A 25,854-nucleotide genomic window follows, 5' to 3' on the forward strand; every position below is an offset into this window, starting at 1 on the left:
TAATCCCGCAGAATCACCCCAAAAAAATGCCGCGGAATTACCCCCAAAAAATCCCAATAAATTAAAAAATAATCCTGCGAAATCCCCCCAAAAAATCTCATAGAATCACCCCAAAAAATCCCAATAAATTAAAAATAATCCCGTAAAATCACCCCAAAAAAATCCCAATAAATTAAAAAATAATCCTAAGGAATCATCCCAAAAAATCCCACAAAATAAAAAATAATCCCACGGAATCACCCCAAAAAATCCCGGTAAATTAAAAATAATCCTAAGGAATCACCCCCAAAAAATCCCAGTAAATTAAAAATAATCCCACAAAATCACCCCAAAAAACTCCAATAAATTTAAAAATAATCCCACAAAATCACCCCAAAAAATCCCAGTAAATTAAAAATAATCCTGTAAAATCACCCCAAAAAAAATCCCAATAAATTAAAAAATAATCCTGAGGAATCATCCCAAAAAATCCCATAAAATAAAAAATAATCCCACGGAATCACCCCAAAAAATCCCAATAAATTAAAAATAATCCTAAGGAATCACGCCCAAAAAATCCCAATAAATCAAAAATAATCCCGCAGAATCACTCCAAAAAATCCCAATAAATTAAAAATAATCCTAAGGAATCACCTCAAAAAATCCAAATAATTAAAAATAATCCTAAGGAATCATCCCAAAAAAATCCCAATAAATTAAAAATAGTCCTAAGGAATCATCCCAAAAAAATCCCGCGAAATCCCAAAAAAAATCCCAAAAAATGAAAAAAAATCCCGCGAAATCTTCCCCAAAAAATCCCGCGGAATCAAAGAAAACCCCCACAAAATCACCAAATAATCCCACAAAATCAAAAATCATCCTGCAAAATCACCCCCCAAAAAATCCCAATAAATAAAAAAATAATTCCGTAGAATCACCCCAAAAAATCCCGCGGAATTAACCCAAAAAAATCCCAGTAAATTAAAAATAATCCCACAGAATCACCCCAAAAAATCCCAATAAATTAAAAATAATCCTAAGGAATCACCCCAAAAAATCCTACGGAATCACCCCAAAAAAATCCCGGTAAATTAAAAATAATCCCGTAGAATCACCCCAAAAAATCCCACGGAATAACCCTAAAAAAATCCCAGTAAATTAAAAATAATCCCGTAGAATTACCCCAAAAAATCCCACGGAATAACCCTAAAAAAATCCCAGTAAATTAAAAATAATCCTAAGGAATCACCTCAAAAAATCCCAATAATTAAAAATAATCCTAAGGAATCACCCCAAAAAATCCCAATAAATTAAAAATAATCCCACAAAATCACCCCAAAAAATCCTGCAGAATTACCCCAAAAAAATCCCAATAAATTTAAAAATACTCCCGCAGAATCACCCCAAAAATCCTGGTGCCAGCGGCGCCTGCGGGGACACGCGTGTCACACCCTGGGAAGGGAAACCCCGAGGAGTCACCCCAAAAAAAAATCCCACAAAATAAAAAAAATCATCCTAAGGAATCACCCCAAAAAAAATCCCGCGGAATCACCATAAAAAAACCCCGTGAAATCACAAAAAAAATCCCAAAAAATGAAAATAAATCCCTCCAAAAAAGTCCCATGGAATCATAAAAAAACCTATGAAATCACCAAAAAAAATCCCACAAAATAAAACAATAATCCCGTGGAATCACAAAAAAAATCCCACAGAATTACAAAAAAAAAATCCCATGGAATCATAAAAAACCCCTGTGAAATCACCAAAAAAAATCCCATAAAATAAAAAAATAATCCTGTGGAGTCACCCCAAAACAATCCCAATAAATTAAAAATAATCCCACGTAATCACAAAAAAATCCAATGAAATCACAAAAAAAAAATCCCGTGGAATCAAAGAAAATCCACGCAAAATCACCAAAAAATCCCACAAAATAAAAAAATCCTGCAGAATCACCCAAAAAAATCCCAATAAATTAAAAATAATCCCAATGAATCACCCCAAAAAATCCCAATAAATAAAAAATAATCCTAAGGAATCACCAAAAAAAATCCCACTAAAAAAATCATCCTGTGAAATCACCCCAAAAAAATCCCAATAAATTAAAAATAATCCTGTGGAATCACCCCAAAAAATCCCAGTAAATTAAAAAAATAATCCTGCGAAATCCCCCCAAAAATATCCCAAAAAAATCCTGCGGAATCACAAAAAAATCCCACAAAAAAAAATCCCACAAAATCCCCCCCAAAAATCCCGTGGAATCATACAAAACCCCCATGAAATCCCAAAAAAATCCCACAAAATAAAAAAAAATCCTGCAAAATCCCAAAAAAATCCCGCTAAATAAAAAATAATCCTGTGAAATCACCCCCCAAAAAATCCCACTAAATAAAAAAAATAATCCAGCGGAATCACAAAAAAAATCCTGTGGAATCATTAAAAAAATCCCACAAAATAAAAATAATCCTGCGAAATCCCCAAAAAAATCCCACAAAATAAAAAATAATCCTGTTAAAGTCCAAAAAAAGTCCCACAACATAAAAAATTAATCCTGTAAAATCCCAAAAATATCCCATGGAATCACAAAAAAAATCCCATGGAATCATAAAAAACCCCGGTGAAATCACAAAAAAATCCCAAAAAATAAAAAATAATCCCACAAAATCCCAAAAAATTCCCGTGGAATTACATAAAACCTCCGTGAAATCCCAAAAAAATCCCACAAACCCCCATGAAATCCCAAAACAACACCATGAAATCACAATGAAGTCCCACAAAATCCTGGGAAATCAAAAAAATCCCAAAAAGCCCTGTGGAATTATAAAAAAACCCCCATGAAATCACAAAAAAATCCCACAAAATCCCCCAAAAAATCCCACAGAATCACAAAAAATCCCGCGAAATCCCAAAAAAATCCCCAGAATTACAAAAAAACCCCCGCAGAATCCCAAAAAAACCCCACAGAATCACAAAAAAGCCCCATGAAATCCCAAAAAAATCCCACAAACCCCCATGAAATCCCAAAACAACACCATGAAATCACAATGAAGTCCCACAAAATCCTGTGAAATCCAAAAAAATCCCAAAAAGCCCTGTGGAATTATAAAAAAACCCCATGAAATCCCACAAAAACCCATCAAAACCCCACCAAATCCCAAAAAGCCCCATGAAATTTAAAATATCCTGTGAGACCCCAAAAAAATTCCCACAAAACCCTGCGGAATCCCAAAAAAACCCCCGCGAAGTCGCAAAAAAATCCTGCAAAATCCCAAAAAGTCTCACAAACCCCCATGAAATCCCAAAAAAATCCTGTGAAATCAAAAAACATCCCAAAAAAACCTGTCAAAACCGCACCAAATCCCAAAAAAACTCATGAAATCCCAAAAAAATCCCACAAAACCCTGCAAAATCCCCCCAAAAATCCCACAGAATCCCAAAAAATTCCCAGGTAATCCCCAAAAAATCCCTCAAAAGCCCAAAAAATCCCATGAAATAAAAAAACCCCCACAAAATCCCAAAAAAATCCCACAAAATTAAAAAAAAATCCCTCAAAACCCCACAAGAACCCTGCGAAATCCCAAAAAAGTCACAAAATCCCAAAAAAATCCCGTAAAGTATCAAAAATCCCAGGAAATCCCAAAAAAATCCTGCAAAACCTCTCAAAATCCCCAAAAATACTGTAAAATCCCAAAAAAATCCTGCAAAACCCCTCCAAATCCCAAAAGGTCCCAGGAAATCCCAAAAAGTCCCAGGAAATCCCACAAAATGCCATAAAACATCACAAACCCCTGCGAAATACTGCAAAATCAAAACAAAATCCTACAAAACCCTCTAAAGTCCTGTGAAATCCTATAAAATCCTACACAATCCTACAAAATCCTACACAATCCTACAAAATCCTGCACAATCCTACAAAATCCTGCACAATCCTACAAAATCCTACACAATCCTACAAAATCCTGCACAATCCTACAAAATCCTGCACAATCCCTCCAGACCACAGAAAACCCCGTGAAACCCTGCAAGATCCCACAAAACCCTGGAAAACCCCACAAAATCCACACAACACCTGGAAATCCCACAAAACGCGTTGAAACCCCGCAAAGCCGTGCAAAACCCCACAACACCCCACAGAACCCTGTGAAACCCCACAAAACCCCACAAAAACCTGTGAAATCCCACAAAAACCTGCAAAATCCCCACAAAACCCCACAGAACCCTGTGAAACCCCACAAAATTCTGTGAAATCCCACAAAACCCTACAAAAACCTGCGAAATCCCCACAAAACCCCACAGAACCCTGTGAAATCCCACAACGCCCCACTAAATCCCTGCAAAATCCCACAAAAACCTGTGAAATCCCCACAAAACCCCACTGAACCCTGTGAAACCCCACAAAATTCTGTGAAATCCCACAAAATCCCACAAAAACCTGCGAAATCCCCACAAAACCCCACAGAACCCTGTGAAACCCCACAAAACCCCACAAAATTCTGTGAAATCCCACAAAATCCCACAAAAACCCGTGAAATCCCCACTAAACCCCACTAAACCCCACTGAACCCTGTGAAACCCCACTAAACCCCACTACACCCCACAGAACCCTGTGAAATCCTACAAAAACCTGCAAAATCCCTGCAAAACCCAGGGAAACCCCACTAAATCCCCACTAAACCCTGCGAAACCCCACAAAACCTCACCAAACCTTGTGAAATCCCACTAAACCCCACAAAACCCCGTGAAACCCCACAAACCCCAAAGGCCCGTGGGCAGAGGAGTCAATCCCAAAAGGCTCCAGGATCCCAAAAGGCTCCAGGATCCCAAAAGGCTCCAGGGTTTTCCCTGATCCCAAAAGGCTCCAGAATCCCAAAAGGCTCAGGGCTGTCCCTGATCCTAAAAGGCTCTGGGATCCCAAAAGGCTCAGGGATCCTAAAAGGCTCTGGGATCCCAAAAGGTTCCAGGATCCCAAAAGGCTCCGGGATCCCAAAAGGCTCCGGGGTTTTCCCTGATCCCAAAAGACTCCAGGATCCCAAAAGGCTCCGGGCTGTCCCTGACCCCAAAGGTGGGGCTGTCCCTCACCCTGACCCCAAAGGTGGGGCTGTCCCTGTCCCCAAAGGTGGGGCTGTCCCTGACCCCAAAGCTCGGGCTGTCCCTGTCCCCAAAGGTGGGGCTGTCCCTGACCCCAAAGGTGGGGCTGTCCCTGACCCCAAAGCTCGGGGTGTCCCTGTCCCCAAAGGTGGGGCTGTCCCTGACCCCAAAGCTCGGGCTGTCCCTGTCCCCAAAGGTGGGGCTGTCCCTGACCCCAAAGCTCGGGGTGTCCCTGACCCCAAAGCTCGGGGTGTCCCTGACCCCAAAGGTGGGGCTGTCCCTGTCCCCAAAGGTGGGGCTGTCCCTGTCCCCAAAGCTCGGGCTGTCCCGGACCCCAAAGCTCGGGCTGTCCCTGTCCCCAAAGGTGGGGCTGTCCCTGACCCCAAAGCTCGGGCTGTCCCTGACCCCAAAGGTGGGGCTGTCCCTGACCCCAAAGGTGGGGCTGTCCCTGACCCCAAAGCTCGGGGTGTCCCTGACCCCAAAGGTGGGGCTGTCCCTGACCCCAAAGGTGGGGCTGTCCCTGTCCCCAAAGGTGGGGCTGTCCCTGACCCCAAAGCTCGGGCTGTCCCTGTCCCCAAAGCTCGGGCTGTCCCTGACCCCAAAGCTCGGGGTGTCCCTGTCCCCAAAGGTGGGGCTGTCCCTGACCCCAAAGCTCGGGCTGTCCCGGACCCCAAAGCTCGGGCTGTCCCTGACCCCAAAGGTGGGGCTGTCCCTGACCCCAAAGCTCGGGGTGTCCCTGACCCCAAAGCTCGGGCTGTCCCTGTCCCCAAAGCTCGGGCTGTCCCTGACCCCAAAGGTGGGGCTGTCCCTGACCCCAAAGGTGGGGCTGTCCCTGACCCCAAAGCTCGGGGTGTCCCTGACCCCAAAGGTGGGGCTGTCCCTGACCCCAAAGCTCGGGGTGTCCCTGACCCCAAAGGTGGGGCTGTCCCTGACCCCAAAGGTGGGGCTGTCCCTGACCCCAAAGCTCGGGGTGTCCCTGTCCCCAAAGCTCGGGCTGTCCCTGACCCCAAAGGTGGGGCTGTCCCTGTCCCCAAAGGTGGGGGTGTCCCTGTCCCCAAAGCTCGGGCTGTCCCTGTCGCCAAAGGTGGGGCTGTCCCTGACCCCAAAGGTGGGGCTGTCCCTGACCCCAAAGCTCGGGCTGTCCCTGACCCCAAAGCTCGGGGTGTCCCTGACCCCAAAGGTGGGGCTGTCCCTGACCCCAAAGGTGGGGCTGTCCCTGACCCTAAAGGTGGGGCTGTCCCTGTCCCCAAAGGTGGGCGTGTCCCTGACCCCAAAGCTCGGGGTGTCCCTGACCCCAAAGGTGGGGCTGTCCCTGACCCCAAAGGTGGGGCTGTCCCTGACCCCAAAGCTCGGGGTGTCCCTGACCCCAAAGGTGGGGCTGTCCCTGTCCCCAAAGCTCGGGTTTGTCCCTGTCCCCACAGGCTCTGTGTTTGTCCCTGTCCCCAAAGCTCGGGTTTGTCCCTGTCCCTGTCCCCACAGGCTCTGTGTTTGTCCCTGTCCCTGTCCCTGTCCCTGTCCCTGTCCCCACAGGCTCTGTGTTTGTCCCTGTCCCTGTCCCTGTCCCTGTCCCTGTCCCTGTCCCCACAGGCTCTGTGTTTGTCCCTGTCCCTGTCCCCACAGGCTCTGTGTTTGTCCCTCAGTGTCCCGGGCCAGCTCGGGTCACCCAGCGGGGACAGGGCAGGGACAGCGCTGCCATCGCCGCTGTCCCCACACGGGGACAATTCCCGGCCCTGCTCCGCGGTGGCGCTGGGGACCTGCCACCCCTGGCACTGTCCCTGGCACCGTCCCTGTCACCATCCCTGTCACCATCCCTGGCACCGTCCCTGTCACCACCCCTGCCACTTTCCCTGGCACTGTCCTGTCCCTGTCCTTGTGCCTGTCACTGTCCCTGTCACTGTCCTGTCCCTGTCACTGTCCCTGGCACTGTCCCTGTCACTGTCACTGTCACTGTCACTGTCCTTGTGCCTGTCACTGTCCTGTCCCTGTCCCTGTCACTGTCACTGTCACTGTCCTTGTGCCTGTCACTGTCCTGTCCCTGTCCCTGTCACTGTCCCTGGCACTGTCACTGTCCTATCCCGGTCACTATGCCTGTCCCTGGCACTGTCACTGTCCCTGTCCTTGTCCCTGTCACTGTCCCTGGCACTGTCACTGTCCCGTCTCTGTCCCTGTCATTGTCCTGTCCCTGGCCCTGGCCTTGTCAGTGTCACCATCCCTGTCCCTGTCCCTGCCCCTGCCCCTGGCCCTGTCCCTGCCCCTGGCCCTGTCAGTGTCACTGTCCCTGCCCCTGGCCCTGTCCCTGTCCCTGTCCTGTCCCTGTCCCTGTCCCTGTCCCTGTCCCTGTCCCTGTCCCTGTCCCCATCCCGGGAGGGCCCAGCGGGGGTTGCTGCAGTGGCAGCGCCGCTCCCGGAGAATTCCCGGAGAATTCCCAGAGAATTCCGTGCCACAGCCGGCTGGGCCAGCAGGCTTAGAGGACAATTTGGGGACAATCCGGGGACAATTTGGGGACAATTCGGGGATTGGACAGAGGGGACAGAGAGGGATGGAAATGGGGACGTGGCACCAGGGGAGGGGACAGTGAGGGGACCAGAGAGAGGGGACAGAGAGGGACAGGAGAGGGAGATGTGGCACCGGGATGAGGGGACCATGAGGGGACCAGAGAGAGGGGACAGATGTGACAGAGACGGGGACGTGGCACTGGGTTCAGGGGACACTTCAGGGTCCAGATGGAGATGACAGAGAGGGACAGCATGGGGACGTGGCACTGAGCTTAGGGGACAGAGAGGGACAGACACGGGGATGTGGCACCGGGACTAGGGGACAATTCATGGTCCACACAGACGTGACAGGATGGGGACGTGGCACCAGGTTCAAGGGACAATGAGGAGACCTCACAGAGGTGACAGAGACGGGACGTGGCACCGGGATTAGGGGACAGTGAGGGGACAAGGGACAGGAAGGGACAACAGAGGGAGATGTGGCACCGGGATTAGGGACAATTCAGGGACCAGAGAGAGGTGACAGAGAGGGACAGGGTGGGGACGTGGCAGCGGGTGTAGGGGACAGTGAGGGACCACGCAGAGGGGACACAAGGTGGGGATGTGGCACCGGGATTAGGGACAATTCAGGGACCAGAGGGGTGACAGGAATTGGGATGTGGCACCAGGGGAGGGGACAATTCAGGGACCAGATGGAGGTGACAGGAATTGGGATGTGGCACCAGGGGAGGGGACAATTCAGGGACCAGATGGAGGTGACAGAGATGGGGACGTGACACTGGGTTTAGGGGACAATGAAGGACCACGCAGAGGAGACACAAGGTGGAGATGTGGCACCGGGTGTAGGGGACAGTGAGGGAATCACACAGAGGTGACAGAGAGGGACAGGATGGGGATGTGGCACTGGGCGTAGGGGACAGTGAGGGGACCAGGGAGAGGTGACAGAGACGGGACGTGGCAGTGGGTGAAGGGGACAATGAGGGGACAAGGCACAAGGGACAGGAAGGGACAAGAGAGGAAGATGTGGCACCGGGATTAGGGGACAATTCAGGGACCAGAGAGAGGTGACAGAGAGGGACAGACATAGGGATGTGACACCGGGTATCGGGGACAATTCAGGGACCACGCAGAGGGGACACAAGGTGGGGATGTGACACCGGGTTTAGGGGACAATTCAGGGACCTGATGGAGGTGACAGAGATGGGGACATGGCACTGGCTTTAGGGGACAATGAGGGGACCAGAGAGAGGGGACAGAGAGGGACAGACATAGGGATGTGACACCGGGTATAGGGGACAATTCAGGGACCACGCAGAGGGGACACAAGGTGGGGATGTGGCACTAGCTTTAGGGGACAGTGAGGGGACCAGACAGAGGTGACAGAGAGGGACAGGATGGGGACGTGGCACTGGCTTCAGGGGACAATTCAGGGACCAGAGAGAGGGGACAGAGAGGGACAACAGAGGGAGATGTGGCACCGGGATGAGGGGACAATCCAGGGACCACAGAGAGGTGACAGGATGGGGACGTGGCACCGGGTGTAGGGGACAGTGAGGGGACCAGGGAGAGGTGACAGAGGTGACAGAAATGGGGATGTGGCACCGGGATTAGGGGACCATGAGGGGACCAGAGAGAGAGGGACAGGATGGGGACGTGGCACGGGGGTTAAGGGACAATGAGGGACCACAGAGAGGTGACAGAGATGGGGATGTGGCCCCAGGTTTAGGGGACAATGAGGGGACCACACAGGTGACAGAGGGACAACAGAGGGAGATGTGGCACCAGGATTAGGGGACCATGGGGGGACCAGAGAGAGAGGGACAGGATGGGGATGTGACACCGGGTGTAGGGGACAGTGAGGGGACCAGGGAGAGGGGACACAAGGTGGGGATGTGACACTGGGTTTAGGGGACAATTCAGGGACCAGAGGGGTGACAGGAATTGGGATGTGGCACCAGGGGAGGGGACAATTCAGGGACCAGATGGAGGTGACAGAGATGGGGACGTGACACTGGGTTTAGGGGACAATGAGGGACCACGCAGAGGGGACACAAGGTGGAGATGTGGCACCGGGTGTAGGGGACAATTCAGGGACCAGAGAGAGGTGACAGAGAGGGACAGGATGGGGATGTGGCACTGGGCGTAGGGGACAGTGAGGGGACCAGGGAGAGGTGACAGAGACGGGACGTGGCAGTGGGTGAAGGGGACAATGAGGGGACGAGGCACAAGGGACAGGAAGGGACAAGAGAGGAAGATGTGGCACCGGGATTAGGGGACAATTCAGGGACCAGAGAGAGGTGACAGAGAGGGACAGACATAGGGATGTGACACCGGGTATCGGGGACAATTCAGGGACCACGCAGAGGGGACACAAGGTGGGGATGTGACACCGGGTTTAGGGGACAATTTGGGGACTTGATGGAGGTGACAGAGACAGGGATGTGACACCGGCTTTAGGGGACAGTTCAGGGACCAGAGAGAGGGGACAGAGAGGGACAGACATAGGGATGTGACACCGGGTGTAGGGGACAGTTCAGGGACACAAGGTGGGGATGTGACACCGGGTTTAGGGGACAATTTGGGGACTTGATGGAGGTGACAGAGGTGGGGATGTGACACTGGCTTTAGGGGACAGTGAGGGGACCAGACAGAGGTGACAGAGAGGGACAGGATGGGGACGTGGCACTGGCTTCAGGGGACAATTCAGGGACCAGAGAGAGGTGACAGAGAGGGACAACAGAGGGAGATGTGGCACCGGGATGAGGGGACAATCCAGGGACCACAGAGAGGTGACAGGATGGGGATGTGACACCGGGTGTAGGGGACAGTGAGGGGACCAGGGAGAGGTGACAGAGGTGACAGAAATGGGGATGTGGCACCGGGATTAGGGGACAATCCAGGGACCAGAGAGAGAGGGACAGGATGGGGACGTGGCACTGGGTTTAAGGGACAATCCAGGGACCAGATGGAGGTGACAGAGATGGGGATGTGGCACCAGGGGAGGGGACAATTCAGGGCCCACACAGAGGTGACAGAGGGACAACAGAGGGAGATGTGGCACTGGGATTAGGGGACCATGGGGGGACCAGAGAGAGGTGACAGAGACGGGGATGTGGCCCCAGGTTCAGGGGACAATGAGGGGACCTGATGGAGGTGACAGAGATGGGGACGTGACACTGGGTTTAAGGGACAGTGAGGGACCACACAGAGGGGACACAAGGTGGAGATGTGGCACTGGGTGTAGGGGACAATTCAGGGACCACACAGAGGTGACAGATGTGACAGAGATGGGGATGTGCACTGGGTTTAGGGGACAATTCAGGGACCAGAGGGGTGACAGGAATTGGGATGTGGCACCAGGGGAGGGGACAATTCAGGGACCAGATGGAGGTGACAGAGATGGGGACGTGACACTGGGTTTAGGGGACAATGAAGGATCACGCAGAGGGGACACAAGGTGGAGATGTGGCACCGGGTGTAGGGGACAATTCAGGGACCACAGAGAGGTGACAGAGAGGGACAGGATGGGGATGTGGCACCGGGTGTAGGGGACAGTGAGGGGACCAGGGAGAGGTGACAGAGACGGGACGTGGCAGTGGGTGAAGGGGACAATGAGGGGACGAGGCACAAGGGACAGGAAGGGACAAGAGAGGGAGATGTGGCACCGGGATTAGGGGACAATTGAGGGACCAGAGAGAGGGGACAGAGAGGGACAGGGTGGGGATGTGACACCGGGTATCGGGGACAATTCAGGGACCACGCAGAGGGGACACAAGGTGGAGATGTGGCACCGGGTGTAGGGGACAGTGAGGGGACCAGGGGGAGGTGACAGAGATGAGGATGTGACACCAGGATTAGGGGACAATTCGGGGACCTGATGGAGGTGACAGAGACAGGGATGTGGCACCAGGTGTAGGGGACAATGAGGGGACCAGGCAGAGGTGACAGGATGGGGATGTGACACCGGGTATGGGGGACAATGAGGGACCACGCAGGTGACAGAGACAGGGACGTGGCACCAGGGGAGGGGACAATTCAGGGACCACACAGAGGTGACAGAGGGAGATGTGGCACCGGGATTAGGGGACCATGGGGGGACCAGAGAGGGGTGACAGAGACGGGGATGTGGCCCCAGGTTCAGGGGACAATGAGGGGACCAGAGAGAGGTGACAAAGATGGGGACGTGGCACTGGGTTTAGGGGACAATGAGGGACCACGCAGAGGGGACACAAGGTGGGGATGTGGCACCGGGTGTAGGGGACAGTGAGGGAATCACACAGAGGTGACAGAGAAGGGGATGTCACCTCAGGTGTAGGGGACAATGAAGGAACCAGACAGGGGTGACAGAGGTGACAGAGATGAGGATGTGACACCTGGATTAGGGGACAATTTAGGGACCACGCAGAGGGGACACAAGGTGGGGACGTGGCACCAGGGGAGGGGACAACGAGGGGACCAGAGAGAGGGACAGGATGGGGACGTGGCACTGGGTGTAAAGGGACAATGAGGGGACCAGACAGAGGTGACAGAGACGGGGACGTGGCCCCAGGGCAGGGGACAGCGAGGAAACCACACAGAGGTGACAAAGGTGACAGGGACAGGGACGTGGCACCGGCTTCAGGGCATCCCAAACCCCCGGGGCCACCTCAAGCCGCGCCCCGCCGGTCCCTGCCGGGCGTGACGGTCACCTTTGTCACCGAGGGGCGGTGGCACGGTGACAGCGGTGACAGCGGTGACACGTCGCGGGCTCCGCGGGAGCCGGAACTGAGCTGGGCTGAGTCACAGCCCCCGGCAGAGCCAAAACCCCAAAAACGCCAAAAACGCCAAAAACCCCAAAAACTCCAAAAACCCCAAAGCCGGCACCGCCGCCGCTGTCCCCGTGTCCCCAAAAACGGGGCCGGGGCCCAGCCGGGAGCGGATCCCGCCCCAAATCCGCCGGTTTTGGGGTTTTTTTGGGATCCGAGCGCCTTCCTGAGCTTCCCGGCCACAAATCCATAAAAAAAAGGGATCCGGTTTTCCCCCAGGATTGGTTTTCCCTGGTTTTTCCCATTTCTCCACGGATTTTTCTCATTCTTTCCATTTTCCCCATTTTTTCTCATTCTTTCCCTTTTTCCCAACATTTTTTCCTCATTCTTTCCCTTTCCCCTGTTTTTTTTCTCATTCTTTCCCATTTTCCCAATATTTTTTCTCATTCTCTTCACCCCACATTCTTTTTCTCATTCATTCTCCTTTCCCCACATTTTTCTCTCATTCTTTCCCATTTTTCCCTACATTTTTCCCTTTTCCCCCTCGTTTTTCTCCTCATTCTTTCCTCCTTTCTCCACGTTTCTTTCCCATTCTTTCCCCTCTTCCCCCACATTTCTTTTTCTTATTCTTTCCCATTTTCCCACCTTTTTTCCTTATTTTTTCCCATTTTCCCACCTTTTCCCTCCCTCATTCTTTCCCTTTTCCCCCTCATTCTTTCCTCCTTTCTTTACATTTCTTTCTCATTCTTTCCCCTTTTCCCCCCACATTTCTTTCTCTCATTCTTTCCCCTTTTTCCACCTTTTCCCCCCATTCTTTCCCATTTTCCCACCTTTTTTCCCTCTTTTTTCCCCATTTTTCCACCTTTTCTCTCTCATTCTTTCCCTTTTTCCCCTCATTCTTTCCTCCTTTCTTTACATTTCTTTCTCATTCTTTCCCCTTTTCCCCCCACATTTTTTTCTCTCATTCTTTCCCCTTTTTCCACCTTTTTCCCCCATTCTTTCCCATTTTCCCACCTTTTCTCTCTCATTCTTTCCCATTTTTCACCTTTTTCCCCTGTTCTCTCCCATTTTTCCACCTTTTTCCCTCTTTTTTCCCCATTTTCCCACCTTTTCTCTCTCATTCTTTCCCTTTCCCCCCTCGTTTCTCTCATTCTTTCCTCCTTTCTCCACATTTCTTCCCCTTTCCCCCACATTTTTCCTCTTTTTTCCCCATTTTCCCACCTTTTTTCCTCATCCTTTCCCATTTTCCACCTGTTTTCTTCGTTCCTTCCCATTTTCCCCACCTTTTTTCCTCATTTTTCCCCATTTTCCACCTGTTTACCTCATTTCTTCCTATTTTCCTACCTTTTCTCTCTCATTCTTTCCCCTTTTCCCACATTTGCCACCTTTTTTTCCCTGTTCTCTCCCATTTCCACCTTTTTTTCTCTCATTCTTTCCCTTTTCCCCACCTTCCCCCCCATTCTTTCCCCTTTTCCCACCTTTTTCCCTCTTTTTTCCCCATTTTCCTACATTTTCCCTCATTCTTTCCCATTTTCCACCTTTTTTCTCTCATTCTTTCCCATTTCCCACCTGTTTTCTCTCATTCTTTCCCCTTTTCCCCCACATTTCTTTCTCTAATTCTTTCCCATTTTCCACCTTTTTTCTCCCATTCTCTCCCATTTTCCACCTGTTTTCCTAATTTCTTCCCATTTTCCACCTTTTCTCTCTCATCCTTTCCCATTTTCCACCTTTTTTCTCTCATTCCTTCCCATTTTTCCACCTTTCCCCCATTCTTTCCCATTTCCCCACCTTTTTCCCCCCATTTTCCCACCTTTTTTCCCTCTCATTCTTTCCCCTTTTCCCACCTTTTTTCCTCATTTTTTCCCATTTTCCACCTGTTTTCCTCATTTCTTCCTATTTTCCTACCATTTTTTCTCTCATTCTCTCCCCTTTTCCCACATTTTCTCTCATTCTTTCCCCTTTTCCCACATTTTCTCTCATTCTTTCCCATTTCCCACCTTTTTTCTCTCATTCTTTCCCATTTTCCCACCTTTCCTCCCCCACATTTTTTCCCTTTTTCCCCCCTCATTCTCTCCCCTTTTCCCCCACATTTTCCCCATTAAAAAATAACATTTTTCCCATTAAAAAATAACATTTTTCCCATTAAAAAATAACATTTTTCCCTCTGGCAAAGCCCATCCCGGACCCTCATTCCCGCAGGATCCCCGGGCCGGTCCCTCTGTCCCTCCGTCCCTCCGTCCCCGCCACAAAATCTTCCTTTTCCTCCCCAAAAAAATCCCACCCCCGGGGCGAAATCCGAATTTTTTATTCCCACGCGGTTGGAATTACCCTCATCCCTCTCGGTGGAGGAAAACAAATTTAAAAAACCGAAAAATAAATTTTAAAAAATCAAAAAATAAATCAAAAAAATTAAAAAAAAAATTAAAAATTAAAAAATAAATTAAAATTTAAAAAAATAAATTTAAAAATAAATTAAAAATTAAAACGCAGACGGGTCCGGGCGGGTTTTTTGTGGGTTCTGGAGCTGGAATTGCGGCTCGGGGCGGGTTTTTCCGCCAGGACGAGCGGGATTTGATGGGATGAGGTGGGAAAATCCATTGTGGAAGGGGAACGAGCGGGGCAGCAGGTGCTGCCTGGGATGGGATTTTATCCGCTCCACTGGAGCCCCTCTTCCCCCGGGATCATCCCACCCCAAATCCCATTTTTTTTTAAATTTTTCCCCTCTTTTTTTTTTTTTTTTTTTTTTTTCTTTCCCAAGGCCTCATCCAGAGAATCCATGGAAGGAGGAAAAGCTTTTCCCATTTTAAAAAAAATTCAGATTATTGCCCTAAACCTCTGCCCCGCTCCCCCAAATCCTTTGTGCGGCGGATTTTTTAATTTTAGGGGGGTGGATTTGGGGGAAAACCAGCGGGATTTGGGAGTGACGGAGTGGGGGGTGGCGGTGACAGATCCCCGGCGGGGAAGAAAAAGCAGCGCTGCCTTCTCGCCGTGCCCCTCAATCAGCTAATTGGCCATAATTGGCCCAAATGAGGCGGCGCGGAGTGCCCGGGGAGGCAGATGGGGGCCGGGAGAAGGGAGGCAAAAATCGGGAATGACGATTTGTGCCCCCCGTCCCCGCCGCAGCCTGGCTTTTCCGGGGGGCTCCGAGCCGAACAAAGCGCCAAATGAAATAAAATAAGGGGGAAAAAACGGAATTGAACCCCCCGCGCCCGTCCTTTTTGTCCTTTTTTGGGTGATTTTTGGGGCCGGGGAAGTGGCGGCTGGAAGGGGAAGGAGCGAGGAGCGCGGGATGGGCGAAATTCCCGCGGCGTGGCTGCTCCCCCCAAAAAACCCCAAAAATCAAAAAATCCAAAAAAAAATCCCAAAAAAATTCAAAAAATCCCCAAAAAATCCAAAAAAAATCCCCAAAAAACCTCAAAAAAACCCAAAAAAACCTCAAAAAAATCCCCCAAAAAATCCCAAAAAAATCCCCAAAAAAACCTCAAAAAAACCCCAAAAAAACCTCAAAAAATCCCCCAAAAAATCCCCAAATTCCCGGTGATCCCGCGGGAAGCCGGCAGCACCCCGGGCTCCGGGCAGGGCTCGCCGCCTCTTGTTGCATCCCCGCATTTTGGGGCTGCAGAGCCAAAAACTTTTCCTGCGGCGGCAGAGCCGGAGCTCGCCGCGGGGCAGAGGCTGCGCTGCCCCGGCGACAAAAAAGGGACAAAAAGGGGATAAAAGGGGATAAAAGCCAGGAAAAGGCGAGGAGGGATCCCTACCTGCGCGGAGCTGGCGGCTCGGCTCCGAGGCTGGCCCGGCTCCCGGCGCCGCTCGCGTTTTTATGCCGGGATCGCACCCCCGCCCCGGCCACGTGCGCGCCGGAGCCCAACCGGGGCTGCGCTGCTCGGGGGAGGGACGGGGGCACCGGGGGCGCCGCGCCCGCAGCGCCGAGCCCGCATCCGCCCCGCAGCACCGAGCCCCGGTCCCGGATCCTCCCCGCAGCACCGAGCCCGCAGCCCCGGTCCCGGATCCTTCCCGCAGCCCCGGTCCCGAATCCTCCCCGCAGCACCGAGCCCCGGTCCCGGATCCTCCCCGCAGCCCCGGTCCCGCAGCACCGAGCCCGGATCCTCCCCGCAGCACGGAGCCCGCAGCCCCGGTCCCGAATCCTCCCCGCAGCACCGAGCCCCGGTCCCGGATCCTCCCCGCAGCCCCGGTCCCGGAGCCCCGGTCCCGGATCCTCCCCGCAGCACCGAGCCCGAATCCTCCCCGCAGCACCGAGCCCCGGTCCCGGATCCTTCCCGCAGCCCCGGTCCCGCAGCCCCGGTCCCGGATCTCGCATCCGCCCCGCAGCACGGAGCCCCGGTCCCGAATCCTCCCCGCAGCAACGAGCCCGGATCCTCCCCGCAGCACCGAGCCCCGGTCCCGGATCCTTCCCGCAGCCCCGATCCCGGAGCCCGGATCCCGCATCCTCCCCACGTCGCGCATCCTGAATCTCGCATGCTGCATCTTCCTCACATCGCTCATCCTGCATCTTCCTCACATCGCGCACCCCTCATCCTGCATCTTCCCCGCGTCCCGGATCCTTCATCCCCCGTGCTGCAGCTTCCCCACATCGCGCATCCTTCATCCCGCAGCTTCCCCGCATCGCGCATCCCGCTCATTTTTCTCCTCATCGCCCGTTTCGAATCCCGCATCCCACGTCGTGCATCCCGGATCCCGCAGCTTCCCCACATCCCACATCCTTCATCCCGCATGCTGCGTCTTTCCCCTCATCGCGCATCCCTCATCCCACAGCTGCCCCACATCCCGCATCCCGGATCCCGGATCCCGCATCTTCCCCACATCCTGCATCCTTCATCCCACAGCTTCCCCACATCCCGCATCCCGGACCCCGGATCCCACATCCCGAATCCCGCATCCTGCATCTTCCCCGCATCCTGCATCCTTCATCCCACAGCTTCCCCATATCCCGGATCCCGGACCCCGGATCCCACATCCCGAATCCCGCATCCTGCATCTTCCCCACATCCTGCATCCTTCATCCCACAGCTTCCCCACATCCCCCATCCCGCATGCTGCATCTTCTCCTCATCCCACATCCTTCATCCCGCACCTCGCATCTTCCCTGCATCCGCCGCTTCCCCACATCCCTCATCCCTCATCCCTCATCCCGCATCTTCCCCTCATCCCGCATCCCTCATCCCTCATCCTTCATCCTGCATTCCTCATCCCTCATCCCGCATCTTCCCTGTGTCCCACATCCCACATCCCAAATCCGAAATCCCGCATCCTGCACCCCATGTCCAGCATCCTCATGCATCCCGCATCCTGCATCTTCCCTGTATCCCGCTTCTTTCCCACGCCCCACATCCCGCATCCTCATCCCACATCCTGCATCTTCCCCTCATCCCGCATCCCTTATCCCGCATCCCAAATCCCGCATCCCACATCCCATACCCTCCCCACATCCCACATCCCTCATCCTGCATCCTGCAATCCTTATTCCACATCTTCCTCACATCCCGCACCCCACATCCCTCATCCCAAATCCCACATCCCAAACCCCACATCCCAAATCCCACATCCCGCACCCCACGTGCCTCATTTTTCATCCTACACCCCTCATCCCGCATCCTGCACCTCGCATCCCGCACCCTTCATCCCCATCCCACACCCCGCATCCCCCATCCCACACCTCTCAGCCCGCATCTTCCCCGCATCCCGAATCCGAAACCCTGGACCTGCACCCCACATCCCGCATCTTCCCCACATCGCGCATCCTTCATCCCAAACCCCACATCCCAAACCCCACATCCCAAACCCCACATCCCACATCCCAAACCCCACATCCCAAACCCCACATCCCGCATCCCAAACCCCACATCCCAAACCCCACATCCCACACCCCACATCCCAAACCCCACATCCCAAACCCCACATCCCAAACCCCACATCCCACACCCCACATCCCAAACCCCACATCCCAAACCCCACATCCCAAACCCCACATCCCACACCCCACATCCCAAACCCCACATCCCAAACCCCACATCCCACACCCCACATCCCAAACCCCACATCCCAAACCCCACATCCCAAACCCCACATCCCAAACCCCACATCCCACATCCCAAACCCCACATCCCACATCCCAAACCCCACATCCCAAACCCCACATCCCAAACCCCACATCCCACATCCCAAACCCCAAACCCCACATCCCAAACCCCACATCCCACATCCCAAACCCCACATCCCGCATCCCAAACCCCACATCCCAAACCCCACATCCCGCATCCCAAACACCACATCCCAAACCCCACATCCCAAACCCCACATCCCGCATCCCAAACCCCACATCCCGCATCCCACATCCCGCATCCCACATCCCGCATCCCAAACCCCAAACCCCACATCCCGCATCCCAAACCCCACATCCCACATCCCAAACCCCACATCCCAAACCCCACATCCCAAACCCCACATCCCACATCCCAAACCCCACATCCCACATCCCAAACCCCACATCCCAAACCCCACATCCCACATCCCACATCCCAAACCCCACATCCCATGTCCCAAATCCCAAACCCCACATCCCATGTCCCAAATCCCAAACCCCACATCCCATGTCCCAAATCCCAAACCCCACATCCCACACCCCACATCCCAAACCCCACATCCCAAACCCCACATCCCAAACCCCACATCCCATGTCCCAAATCCCAAACCCCTCACCGCACATCACAAATCCCGAACCCGCGGAGCTGCTTCCCGCCGTGTCCCGGACCGTGAGCAGCCGGGATCAATCCCAAACTCTCCCCAAAGGGAATTTCCCACCTCAGACCCCACAAATCCGGCAACGATCCCGATCCTGAGCGTCAGGGGGGGAATGTGGGATTTGGGATTGGGAATGGGGAATGGGGAATGGGGAATGGGGAATGGGGAATGGGGAATGGGGAATGGGGAACTGGGAATGGGGAACTGGGAATGGGGAATGGGGAACTGGGAATGGGGAATGGGGAACTGGGAATGGGAATGGGGAATGGGGAACTGGGAATGGGGAACTGGGAATGGGAATGGGGATGGGAATGGGGAATGGGGAATGGGGAATGGGGAACTGGGAATGGGGAATGGGGAATGGGGAATGGGGAACTGGGAATGGGGAACTGGGAATGGGGAATGGGGAATGGGGAATGGGGAATGGGGAATGGGGAACTGGGAATGGGGAACTGGGAATGGGGAATGGGGAATGGGGAATGGGGAACTGGGAATGGGGAATGGGGAATGGGGAATGGGGAACTGGGAATGGGGAATGGGGAATGGGGAATGGGGAACTGGGAATGGGGAACTGGGAATGGGGAATGGGGAATGGGGAATGGGGAACTGGGAATGGGGAATGGGGAATGGGGAATGGGGAACTGGGAATGGGGAATGGGGAATGGGGAATGGGGAACTGGGAATGGGGAACTGGGAATGGGGAATGGGGAACTGGGAATGGGGAACTGGGAATGGGGAATGGGGAATGGGGAACTGGGAATGGGGAATGGGGAATGGGGAACTGGGAATGGGGAACTGGGAATGGGGAATGGGGAACTGGGAATGGGGAACGGGGAATGGGGAACTGGGAATGGGGAACGGGGAATGGGGAATGGGGAACTGGGAATGGGGAATGGGGAATGGGGAATGGGGAATGGGGAACTGGGAATGGGGAATGGGGAATGGGGAACTGGGAATGGGGAATGGGGAATGGGGAATGGGGAACTGGGAATGGGGAATGGGGAATGGGGAACTGGGAATGGGAATGGGGAACTGGGAATGGGGAATGGGGAACTGGGAATGGGGAATGGGGAATGGGGAACTGGGAATGGGGAACTGGGAATGGGGAATGGGGAACTGGGAATGGGGAATGGGGAATGGGGAATGGGGAACTGGGAATGGGGAACTGGGAATGGGGAACTGGGAATGGGAATGGGGAACTGGGAATGGGGAATGGGGAACTGGGAATGGGGAATGGGGAACTGGGAATGGGGAACTGGGAATGGGGAACTGGGAATGGGGAATGGGGAACTGGGAATGGGGAATGGGGAATGGGGAATGGGGAATGGGGAATGGGGAATGGGGAACTGGGAATGGGGAATGGGGAACTGGGAATGGGGAACTGGGAATGGGGAATGGGGAATGGGGAATGGGGAATGGGGAACTGGGAATGGGGAATGGGGAACTGGGAATGGGGAACTGGGAATGGGGAATGGGGAATGGGGAACTGGGAATGGGGAATGGGGAATGGGGAATGGGGAATGGGGAATGGGGAATGGGGAACTGGGAATGGGGAATGGGGAACTGGGAATGGGGAACTGGGAATGGGGAATGGGGAACTGGGAATGGGGAATGGGGAATGGGGAATGGGGAACTGGGAATGGGGAACTGGGAATGGGGAATGGGGAATGGGGAATGGGGAATGGGGAACTGGGAATGGGGAACTGGGAATGGGGAATGGGGAATGGGGAATGGGGAATGGGGAACTGGGAATGGGGAATGGGGAATGGGGAACTGGGAATGGGGAACTGGGAATGGGGAATGGGGAACTGGGAATGGGGAACTGGGAATGGGGAATGGGGAATGGGGAACTGGGAATGGGGAACTGGGAATGGGGAATGGGGAATGGGGAACTGGGAATGGGGAATGGGGAATGGGGAACTGGGAATGGGGAATGGGGAACTGGGAATGGGGAACTGGGAATGGGGAATGGGGAATGGGGAACTGGGAATGGGGAACTGGGAATGGAGAATGGGGAACTGGGAATGGGGAACTGGGAATGGGGAATGGGGAATGGGGAACTGGGAATGGGGAACTGGGAATGGGGAATGGGGAATGGGGAACTGGGAATGGGGAATGGGGAATGGGGAACTGGGAATGGGGAATGGGGAACTGGGAATGGGGAACTGGGAATGGGGAATGGGGAATGGGGAACTGGGAATGGGGAACTGGGAATGGGGAATGGGGAACTGGGAATGGGGAATGGGGAATGGGGAATGGGGAATGGGGAATGGGGAATGGGGAATGGGGAACTGGGAATGGGGAATGGGGAATGGGGAATGGGGAATGGGGAACTGGGAATGGGGAATGGGGAATGGGGAACTGGGAATGGGGAACTGGGAATGGGGAACTGGGAATGGGGAATGGGGAATGGGGAACTGGGAATGGGGAATGGGGAATGGGGAATGGGGAATGGGGAACTGGGAATGGGGAATGGGGAATGGGGAATGGGGAATGGGGAATGGGGAACTGGGAATGGGGAATGGGGAATGGGGAATGGGGAATGGGGAATGGGGAATGGGGAATGGGGAACTGGGAATGGGGAATGGGGAACTGGGAATGGGGAACTGGGAATGGGGAATGGGGAATGGGGAATGGGGAACTGGGAATGGGGAATGGGGAACTGGGAATGGGGAACTGGGAATGGGGAATGGGGAATGGGGAATGGGGAATGGGGAACTGGGAATGGGGAATGGGGAACTGGGAATGGGGAACTGGGAATGGGGAATGGGGAACTGGGAATGGGGAATGGGGAATGGGGAATGGGGAACTGGGAATGGGGAACTGGGAATGGGGAATGGGGAATGGGGAATGGGGAATGGGGAATGGGGAACTGGGAATGGGGAATGGGGAACTGGGAATGGGGAACTGGGAATGGGGAATGGGGAATGGGGAACTGGGAATGGGGAATGGGGAACTGGGAATGGGGAACGGGGAATGGGGAACTGGGAATGGGGAACGGGGAATGGGGAATGGGGAATGGGGAACTGGGAATGGGGAATGGGGAACTGGGAATGGGGAACTGGGAATGGGGAATGGGGAATGGGGAATGGGGAATGGGGAACTGGGAATGGGGAACTGGGAATGGGGAACGGGGAATGGGGAATGGGGAATGGGGAATGGGGAACTGGGAATGGGGAACTGGGAATGGGGAACTGGGAATGGGGAATGGGGAATGGGGAACTGGGAATGGGGAATGGGGAATGGGGAATGGGGAATGGGGAACTGGGAATGGGGAATGGGGAATGGGGAATGGGGAATGGGGAATGGGGAATGGGGAACTGGGAATGGGGAATGGGGAACTGGGAATGGGGAACTGGGAATGGGGAATGGGGAACTGGGAATGGGGAATGGGGAATGGGGAATGGGGAACTGGGAATGGGGAACTGGGAATGGGGAATGGGGAATGGGGAACTGGGAATGGGGAACTGGGAATGGGGAATGGGGAATGGGGAATGGGGAATGGGGAACTGGGAATGGGGAATGGGGAATGGGGAACTGGGAATGGGGAATGGGGAACTGGGAATGGGGAACTGGGAATGGGGAATGGGGAATGGGGAACTGGGAATGGGGAACTGGGAATGGGGAATGGGGAATGGGGAACTGGGAATGGGGAATGGGGAATGGGGAACTGGGAATGGGGAATGGGGAACTGGGAATGGGGAACTGGGAATGGGGAATGGGGAATGGGGAACTGGGAATGGGGAACTGGGAATGGAGAATGGGGAACTGGGAATGGGGAACTGGGAATGGGGAATGGGGAATGGGGAACTGGGAATGGGGAACTGGGAATGGGGAATGGGGAATGGGGAACTGGGAATGGGGAATGGGGAATGGGGAACTGGGAATGGGGAATGGGGAACTGGGAATGGGGAACTGGGAATGGGGAATGGGGAATGGGGAACTGGGAATGGGGAACTGGGAATGGGGAATGGGGAACTGGGAATGGGGAATGGGGAATGGGGAATGGGGAATGGGGAACTGGGAATGGGGAACTGGGAATGGGGAATGGGGAATGGGGAATGGGGAACTGGGAATGGGGAATGGGGAACTGGGAATGGGGAACTGGGAATGGGGAATGGGGAACTGGGAATGGGGAATGGGGAATGGGGAATGGGGAACTGGGAATGGGGAACTGGGAATGGGGAATGGGGAATGGGGAATGGGGAATGGGGAATGGGGAACTGGGAATGGGGAATGGGGAACTGGGAATGGGGAACTGGGAATGGGGAATGGGGAATGGGGAACTGGGAATGGGGAATGGGGAACTGGGAATGGGGAACGGGGAATGGGGAACTGGGAATGGGGAACGGGGAATGGGGAATGGGGAACTGGGAATGGGGAACTGGGAATGGGGAATGGGGAACTGGGAATGGGGAACTGGGAATGGGGAATGGGGAACTGGGAATGGGGAATGGGGAACTGGGAATGGGGAACTGGGAATGGGGAACGGGGAATGGGGAACTGGGAATGGGGAACTGGGAATGGGGAATGGGGAACTGGGAATGGGGAACTGGGAATGGGGAACTGGGAATGGGGAATGGGGAATGGGGAACTGGGAATGGGGAATGGGGAACTGGGAATGGGGAATGGGGAATGGGGAACTGGGAATGGGGAATGGGGAACTGGGAATGGGGAATGGGGAATGGGGAACTGGGAATGGGGAATGGGGAATGGGGAATGGGGAATGGGGAATGGGGAACTGGGAATGGGGAATGGGGAACTGGGAATGGGGAATGGGGAATGGGGAACTGGGAATGGGGAATGGGGAATGGGGAATGGGGAACTGGGAATGGGGAGCTGGGAATGGGGAACTGGGAATGGGGAATGGGGAATGGGGAACTGGGAATGGGGAATGGGGAACTGGGAATGGGGAATGGGGAATGGGGAACTGGGAATGGGGAATGGGGAACTGGGAATGGGGAACTGGGAATGGGGAATGGGGAATGGGGAATGGGGAACTGGGAATGGGAATGGGGAATGGGGAATGGGGAACTGGGAATGGGGAACTGGGAATGGGGAATGGGGAATGGGGAACTGGGAATGGGGAACTGGGAATGGGGAATGGGGAATGGGGAATGGGGAACTGGGAATGGGGAATGGGGAATGGGGAACTGGGAATGGGGAACTGGGAATGGGGAACTGGGAATGGGGAATGGGGAACTGGGAATGGGGAATGGGGAACTGGGAATGGGGAACTGGGAATGGGGAATGGGGAACTGGGAATGGGGAACTGGGAATGGGGAACTGGGAATGGGGAATGGGGAACTGGGAATGGGGAATGGGGAATGGGGAATGGGGAACTGGGAATGGGGAATGGGGAACTGGGAATGGGGAATGGGGAACTGGGAATGGGAATGGGGAATGGGGAATGGGGAATGGGGAATGGGGAATGGGAATGGGGAACTGGGAATGGGGAACTGGGAATGGGGAATGGGGAACTGGGAATGGGGAATGGGGAATGGGGAACTGGGAATGGGGAATGGGGAACTGGGAATGGGGAACTGGGAATGGGGAACTGGGAATGTGGAATGGGGAACTGGGAATGGGGAATGGGGAATGGGGAATGGGGAATGGGGAATGGGGAACTGGGAATGGGGAATGGGGAATGGGGAATGGGGAACTGGGAATGGGGAATGGGGAATGGGGAACTGGGAATGGGGAACTGGGAATGGGGAACTGGGAATGGGGAATGGGGAACTGGGAATGGGGAATGGGGAATGGGGAATGGGGAACTGGGAATGGGGAATGGGGAATGGGGAACTGGGAATGGGGAATGGGGAACTGGGAATGGGGAATGGGGAACTGGGAATGGGAATGGGGAATGGGGAACTGGGAATGGGGAACTGGGAATGGGGAACTGGGAATGGGGAATGGGGAATGGGGAATGGGGAATGGGGAACTGGGAATGGGGAACTGGGAATGGGGAATGGGGATGGGAATGGGGAATGGGGAACTGGGAATGGGGAATGGGGAACTGGGAATGGGGAATGGGGAACTGGGAATGGGGAACTGGGAATGGGGAACTGGGAATGGGGAATGGGGAATGGGGAACTGGGAATGGGGAACTGGGAATGGGGAATGGGGAATGGGGAATGGGGAACTGGGAATGGGGAATGGGGAACTGGGAATGGGGAACTGGGAATGGGGAACTGGGAATGGGGAATGGGGAACTGGGAATGGGAATGGGGAACTGGGAATGGGGAACTGGGAATGGGAATGGGGATGGGAATGGGGAATGGGGAATGGGGAATGGGGAACTGGGAATGGGGAACTGGGAATGGGGAATGGGGAACTGGGAATGGGGAACTGGGAATGGGGAACTGGGAATGGGGAATGGGGAACTGGGAATGGGGAACTGGGAATGGGAATGGGGATGGGAATGGGGAATGGGGAATGGGGAACTGGGAATGGGGAACTGGGAATGGGGAATGGGGAACTGGGAATGGGGAATGGGGAACTGGGAATGGGAATGGGGAATGGGGAACTGGGAATGGGGAACTGGGAATGGGGAACTGGGAATGGGGAATGGGGAACTGGGAATGGGAATGGGGAATGGGGAACTGGGAATGGGAATGGGGATGGGAATGGGGAATGGGGAATGGGGAATGGGGAACTGGGAATGGGGAATGGGGAATGGGGAATGGGGAATGGGGAATGGGGAATGGGGAACTGGGAATGGGAATGGGGAATGGGGAACTGGGAATGGGGAACTGGGAATGGGGAACTGGGAATGGGGAACTGGGAAT

General features: G+C 53.9%; 1 protein-coding gene and 2 long non-coding RNA genes across 6 annotated transcripts in view; 2 read left to right on the plus strand and 1 right to left on the minus strand.

Annotated features, from left to right (window-relative positions):
* Positions 1–16,286, minus strand: part of PNOC (prepronociceptin) — a 34,094-nt gene extending 17,808 nt beyond the window's left edge. For 2 of the 4 annotated variants that reach the window (XM_064411522.1, XM_064411524.1), the window contains exon 1: positions 16,066–16,286. The gene's annotated coding sequence lies outside the window, so the exon portion shown is untranslated. The remainder of the gene's footprint in view (positions 1–16,065) is intronic. The other 2 variants (XM_064411526.1, XM_064411525.1) reach the window with 2 other exon arrangements.
* The window catches only part of LOC135295793 (uncharacterized), a 69,296-nt gene that overhangs the window by 34,460 nt on the left and 8,982 nt on the right, over positions 1–25,854 (plus strand). The window lies entirely within an intron of this gene.
* Positions 7,380–12,170, plus strand: LOC135295790 (uncharacterized). The gene is made up of 3 exons (XR_010357844.1): positions 7,380–8,203; positions 8,261–9,937; positions 10,167–12,170. It is a non-coding gene; the product is annotated as an uncharacterized LOC135295790 (long non-coding RNA).

Source organism: Passer domesticus, chromosome 3, assembly GCF_036417665.1.
Source record: "Passer domesticus isolate bPasDom1 chromosome 3, bPasDom1.hap1, whole genome shotgun sequence".
Taxonomy (NCBI): domain Eukaryota; kingdom Metazoa; phylum Chordata; class Aves; order Passeriformes; family Passeridae; genus Passer; species Passer domesticus.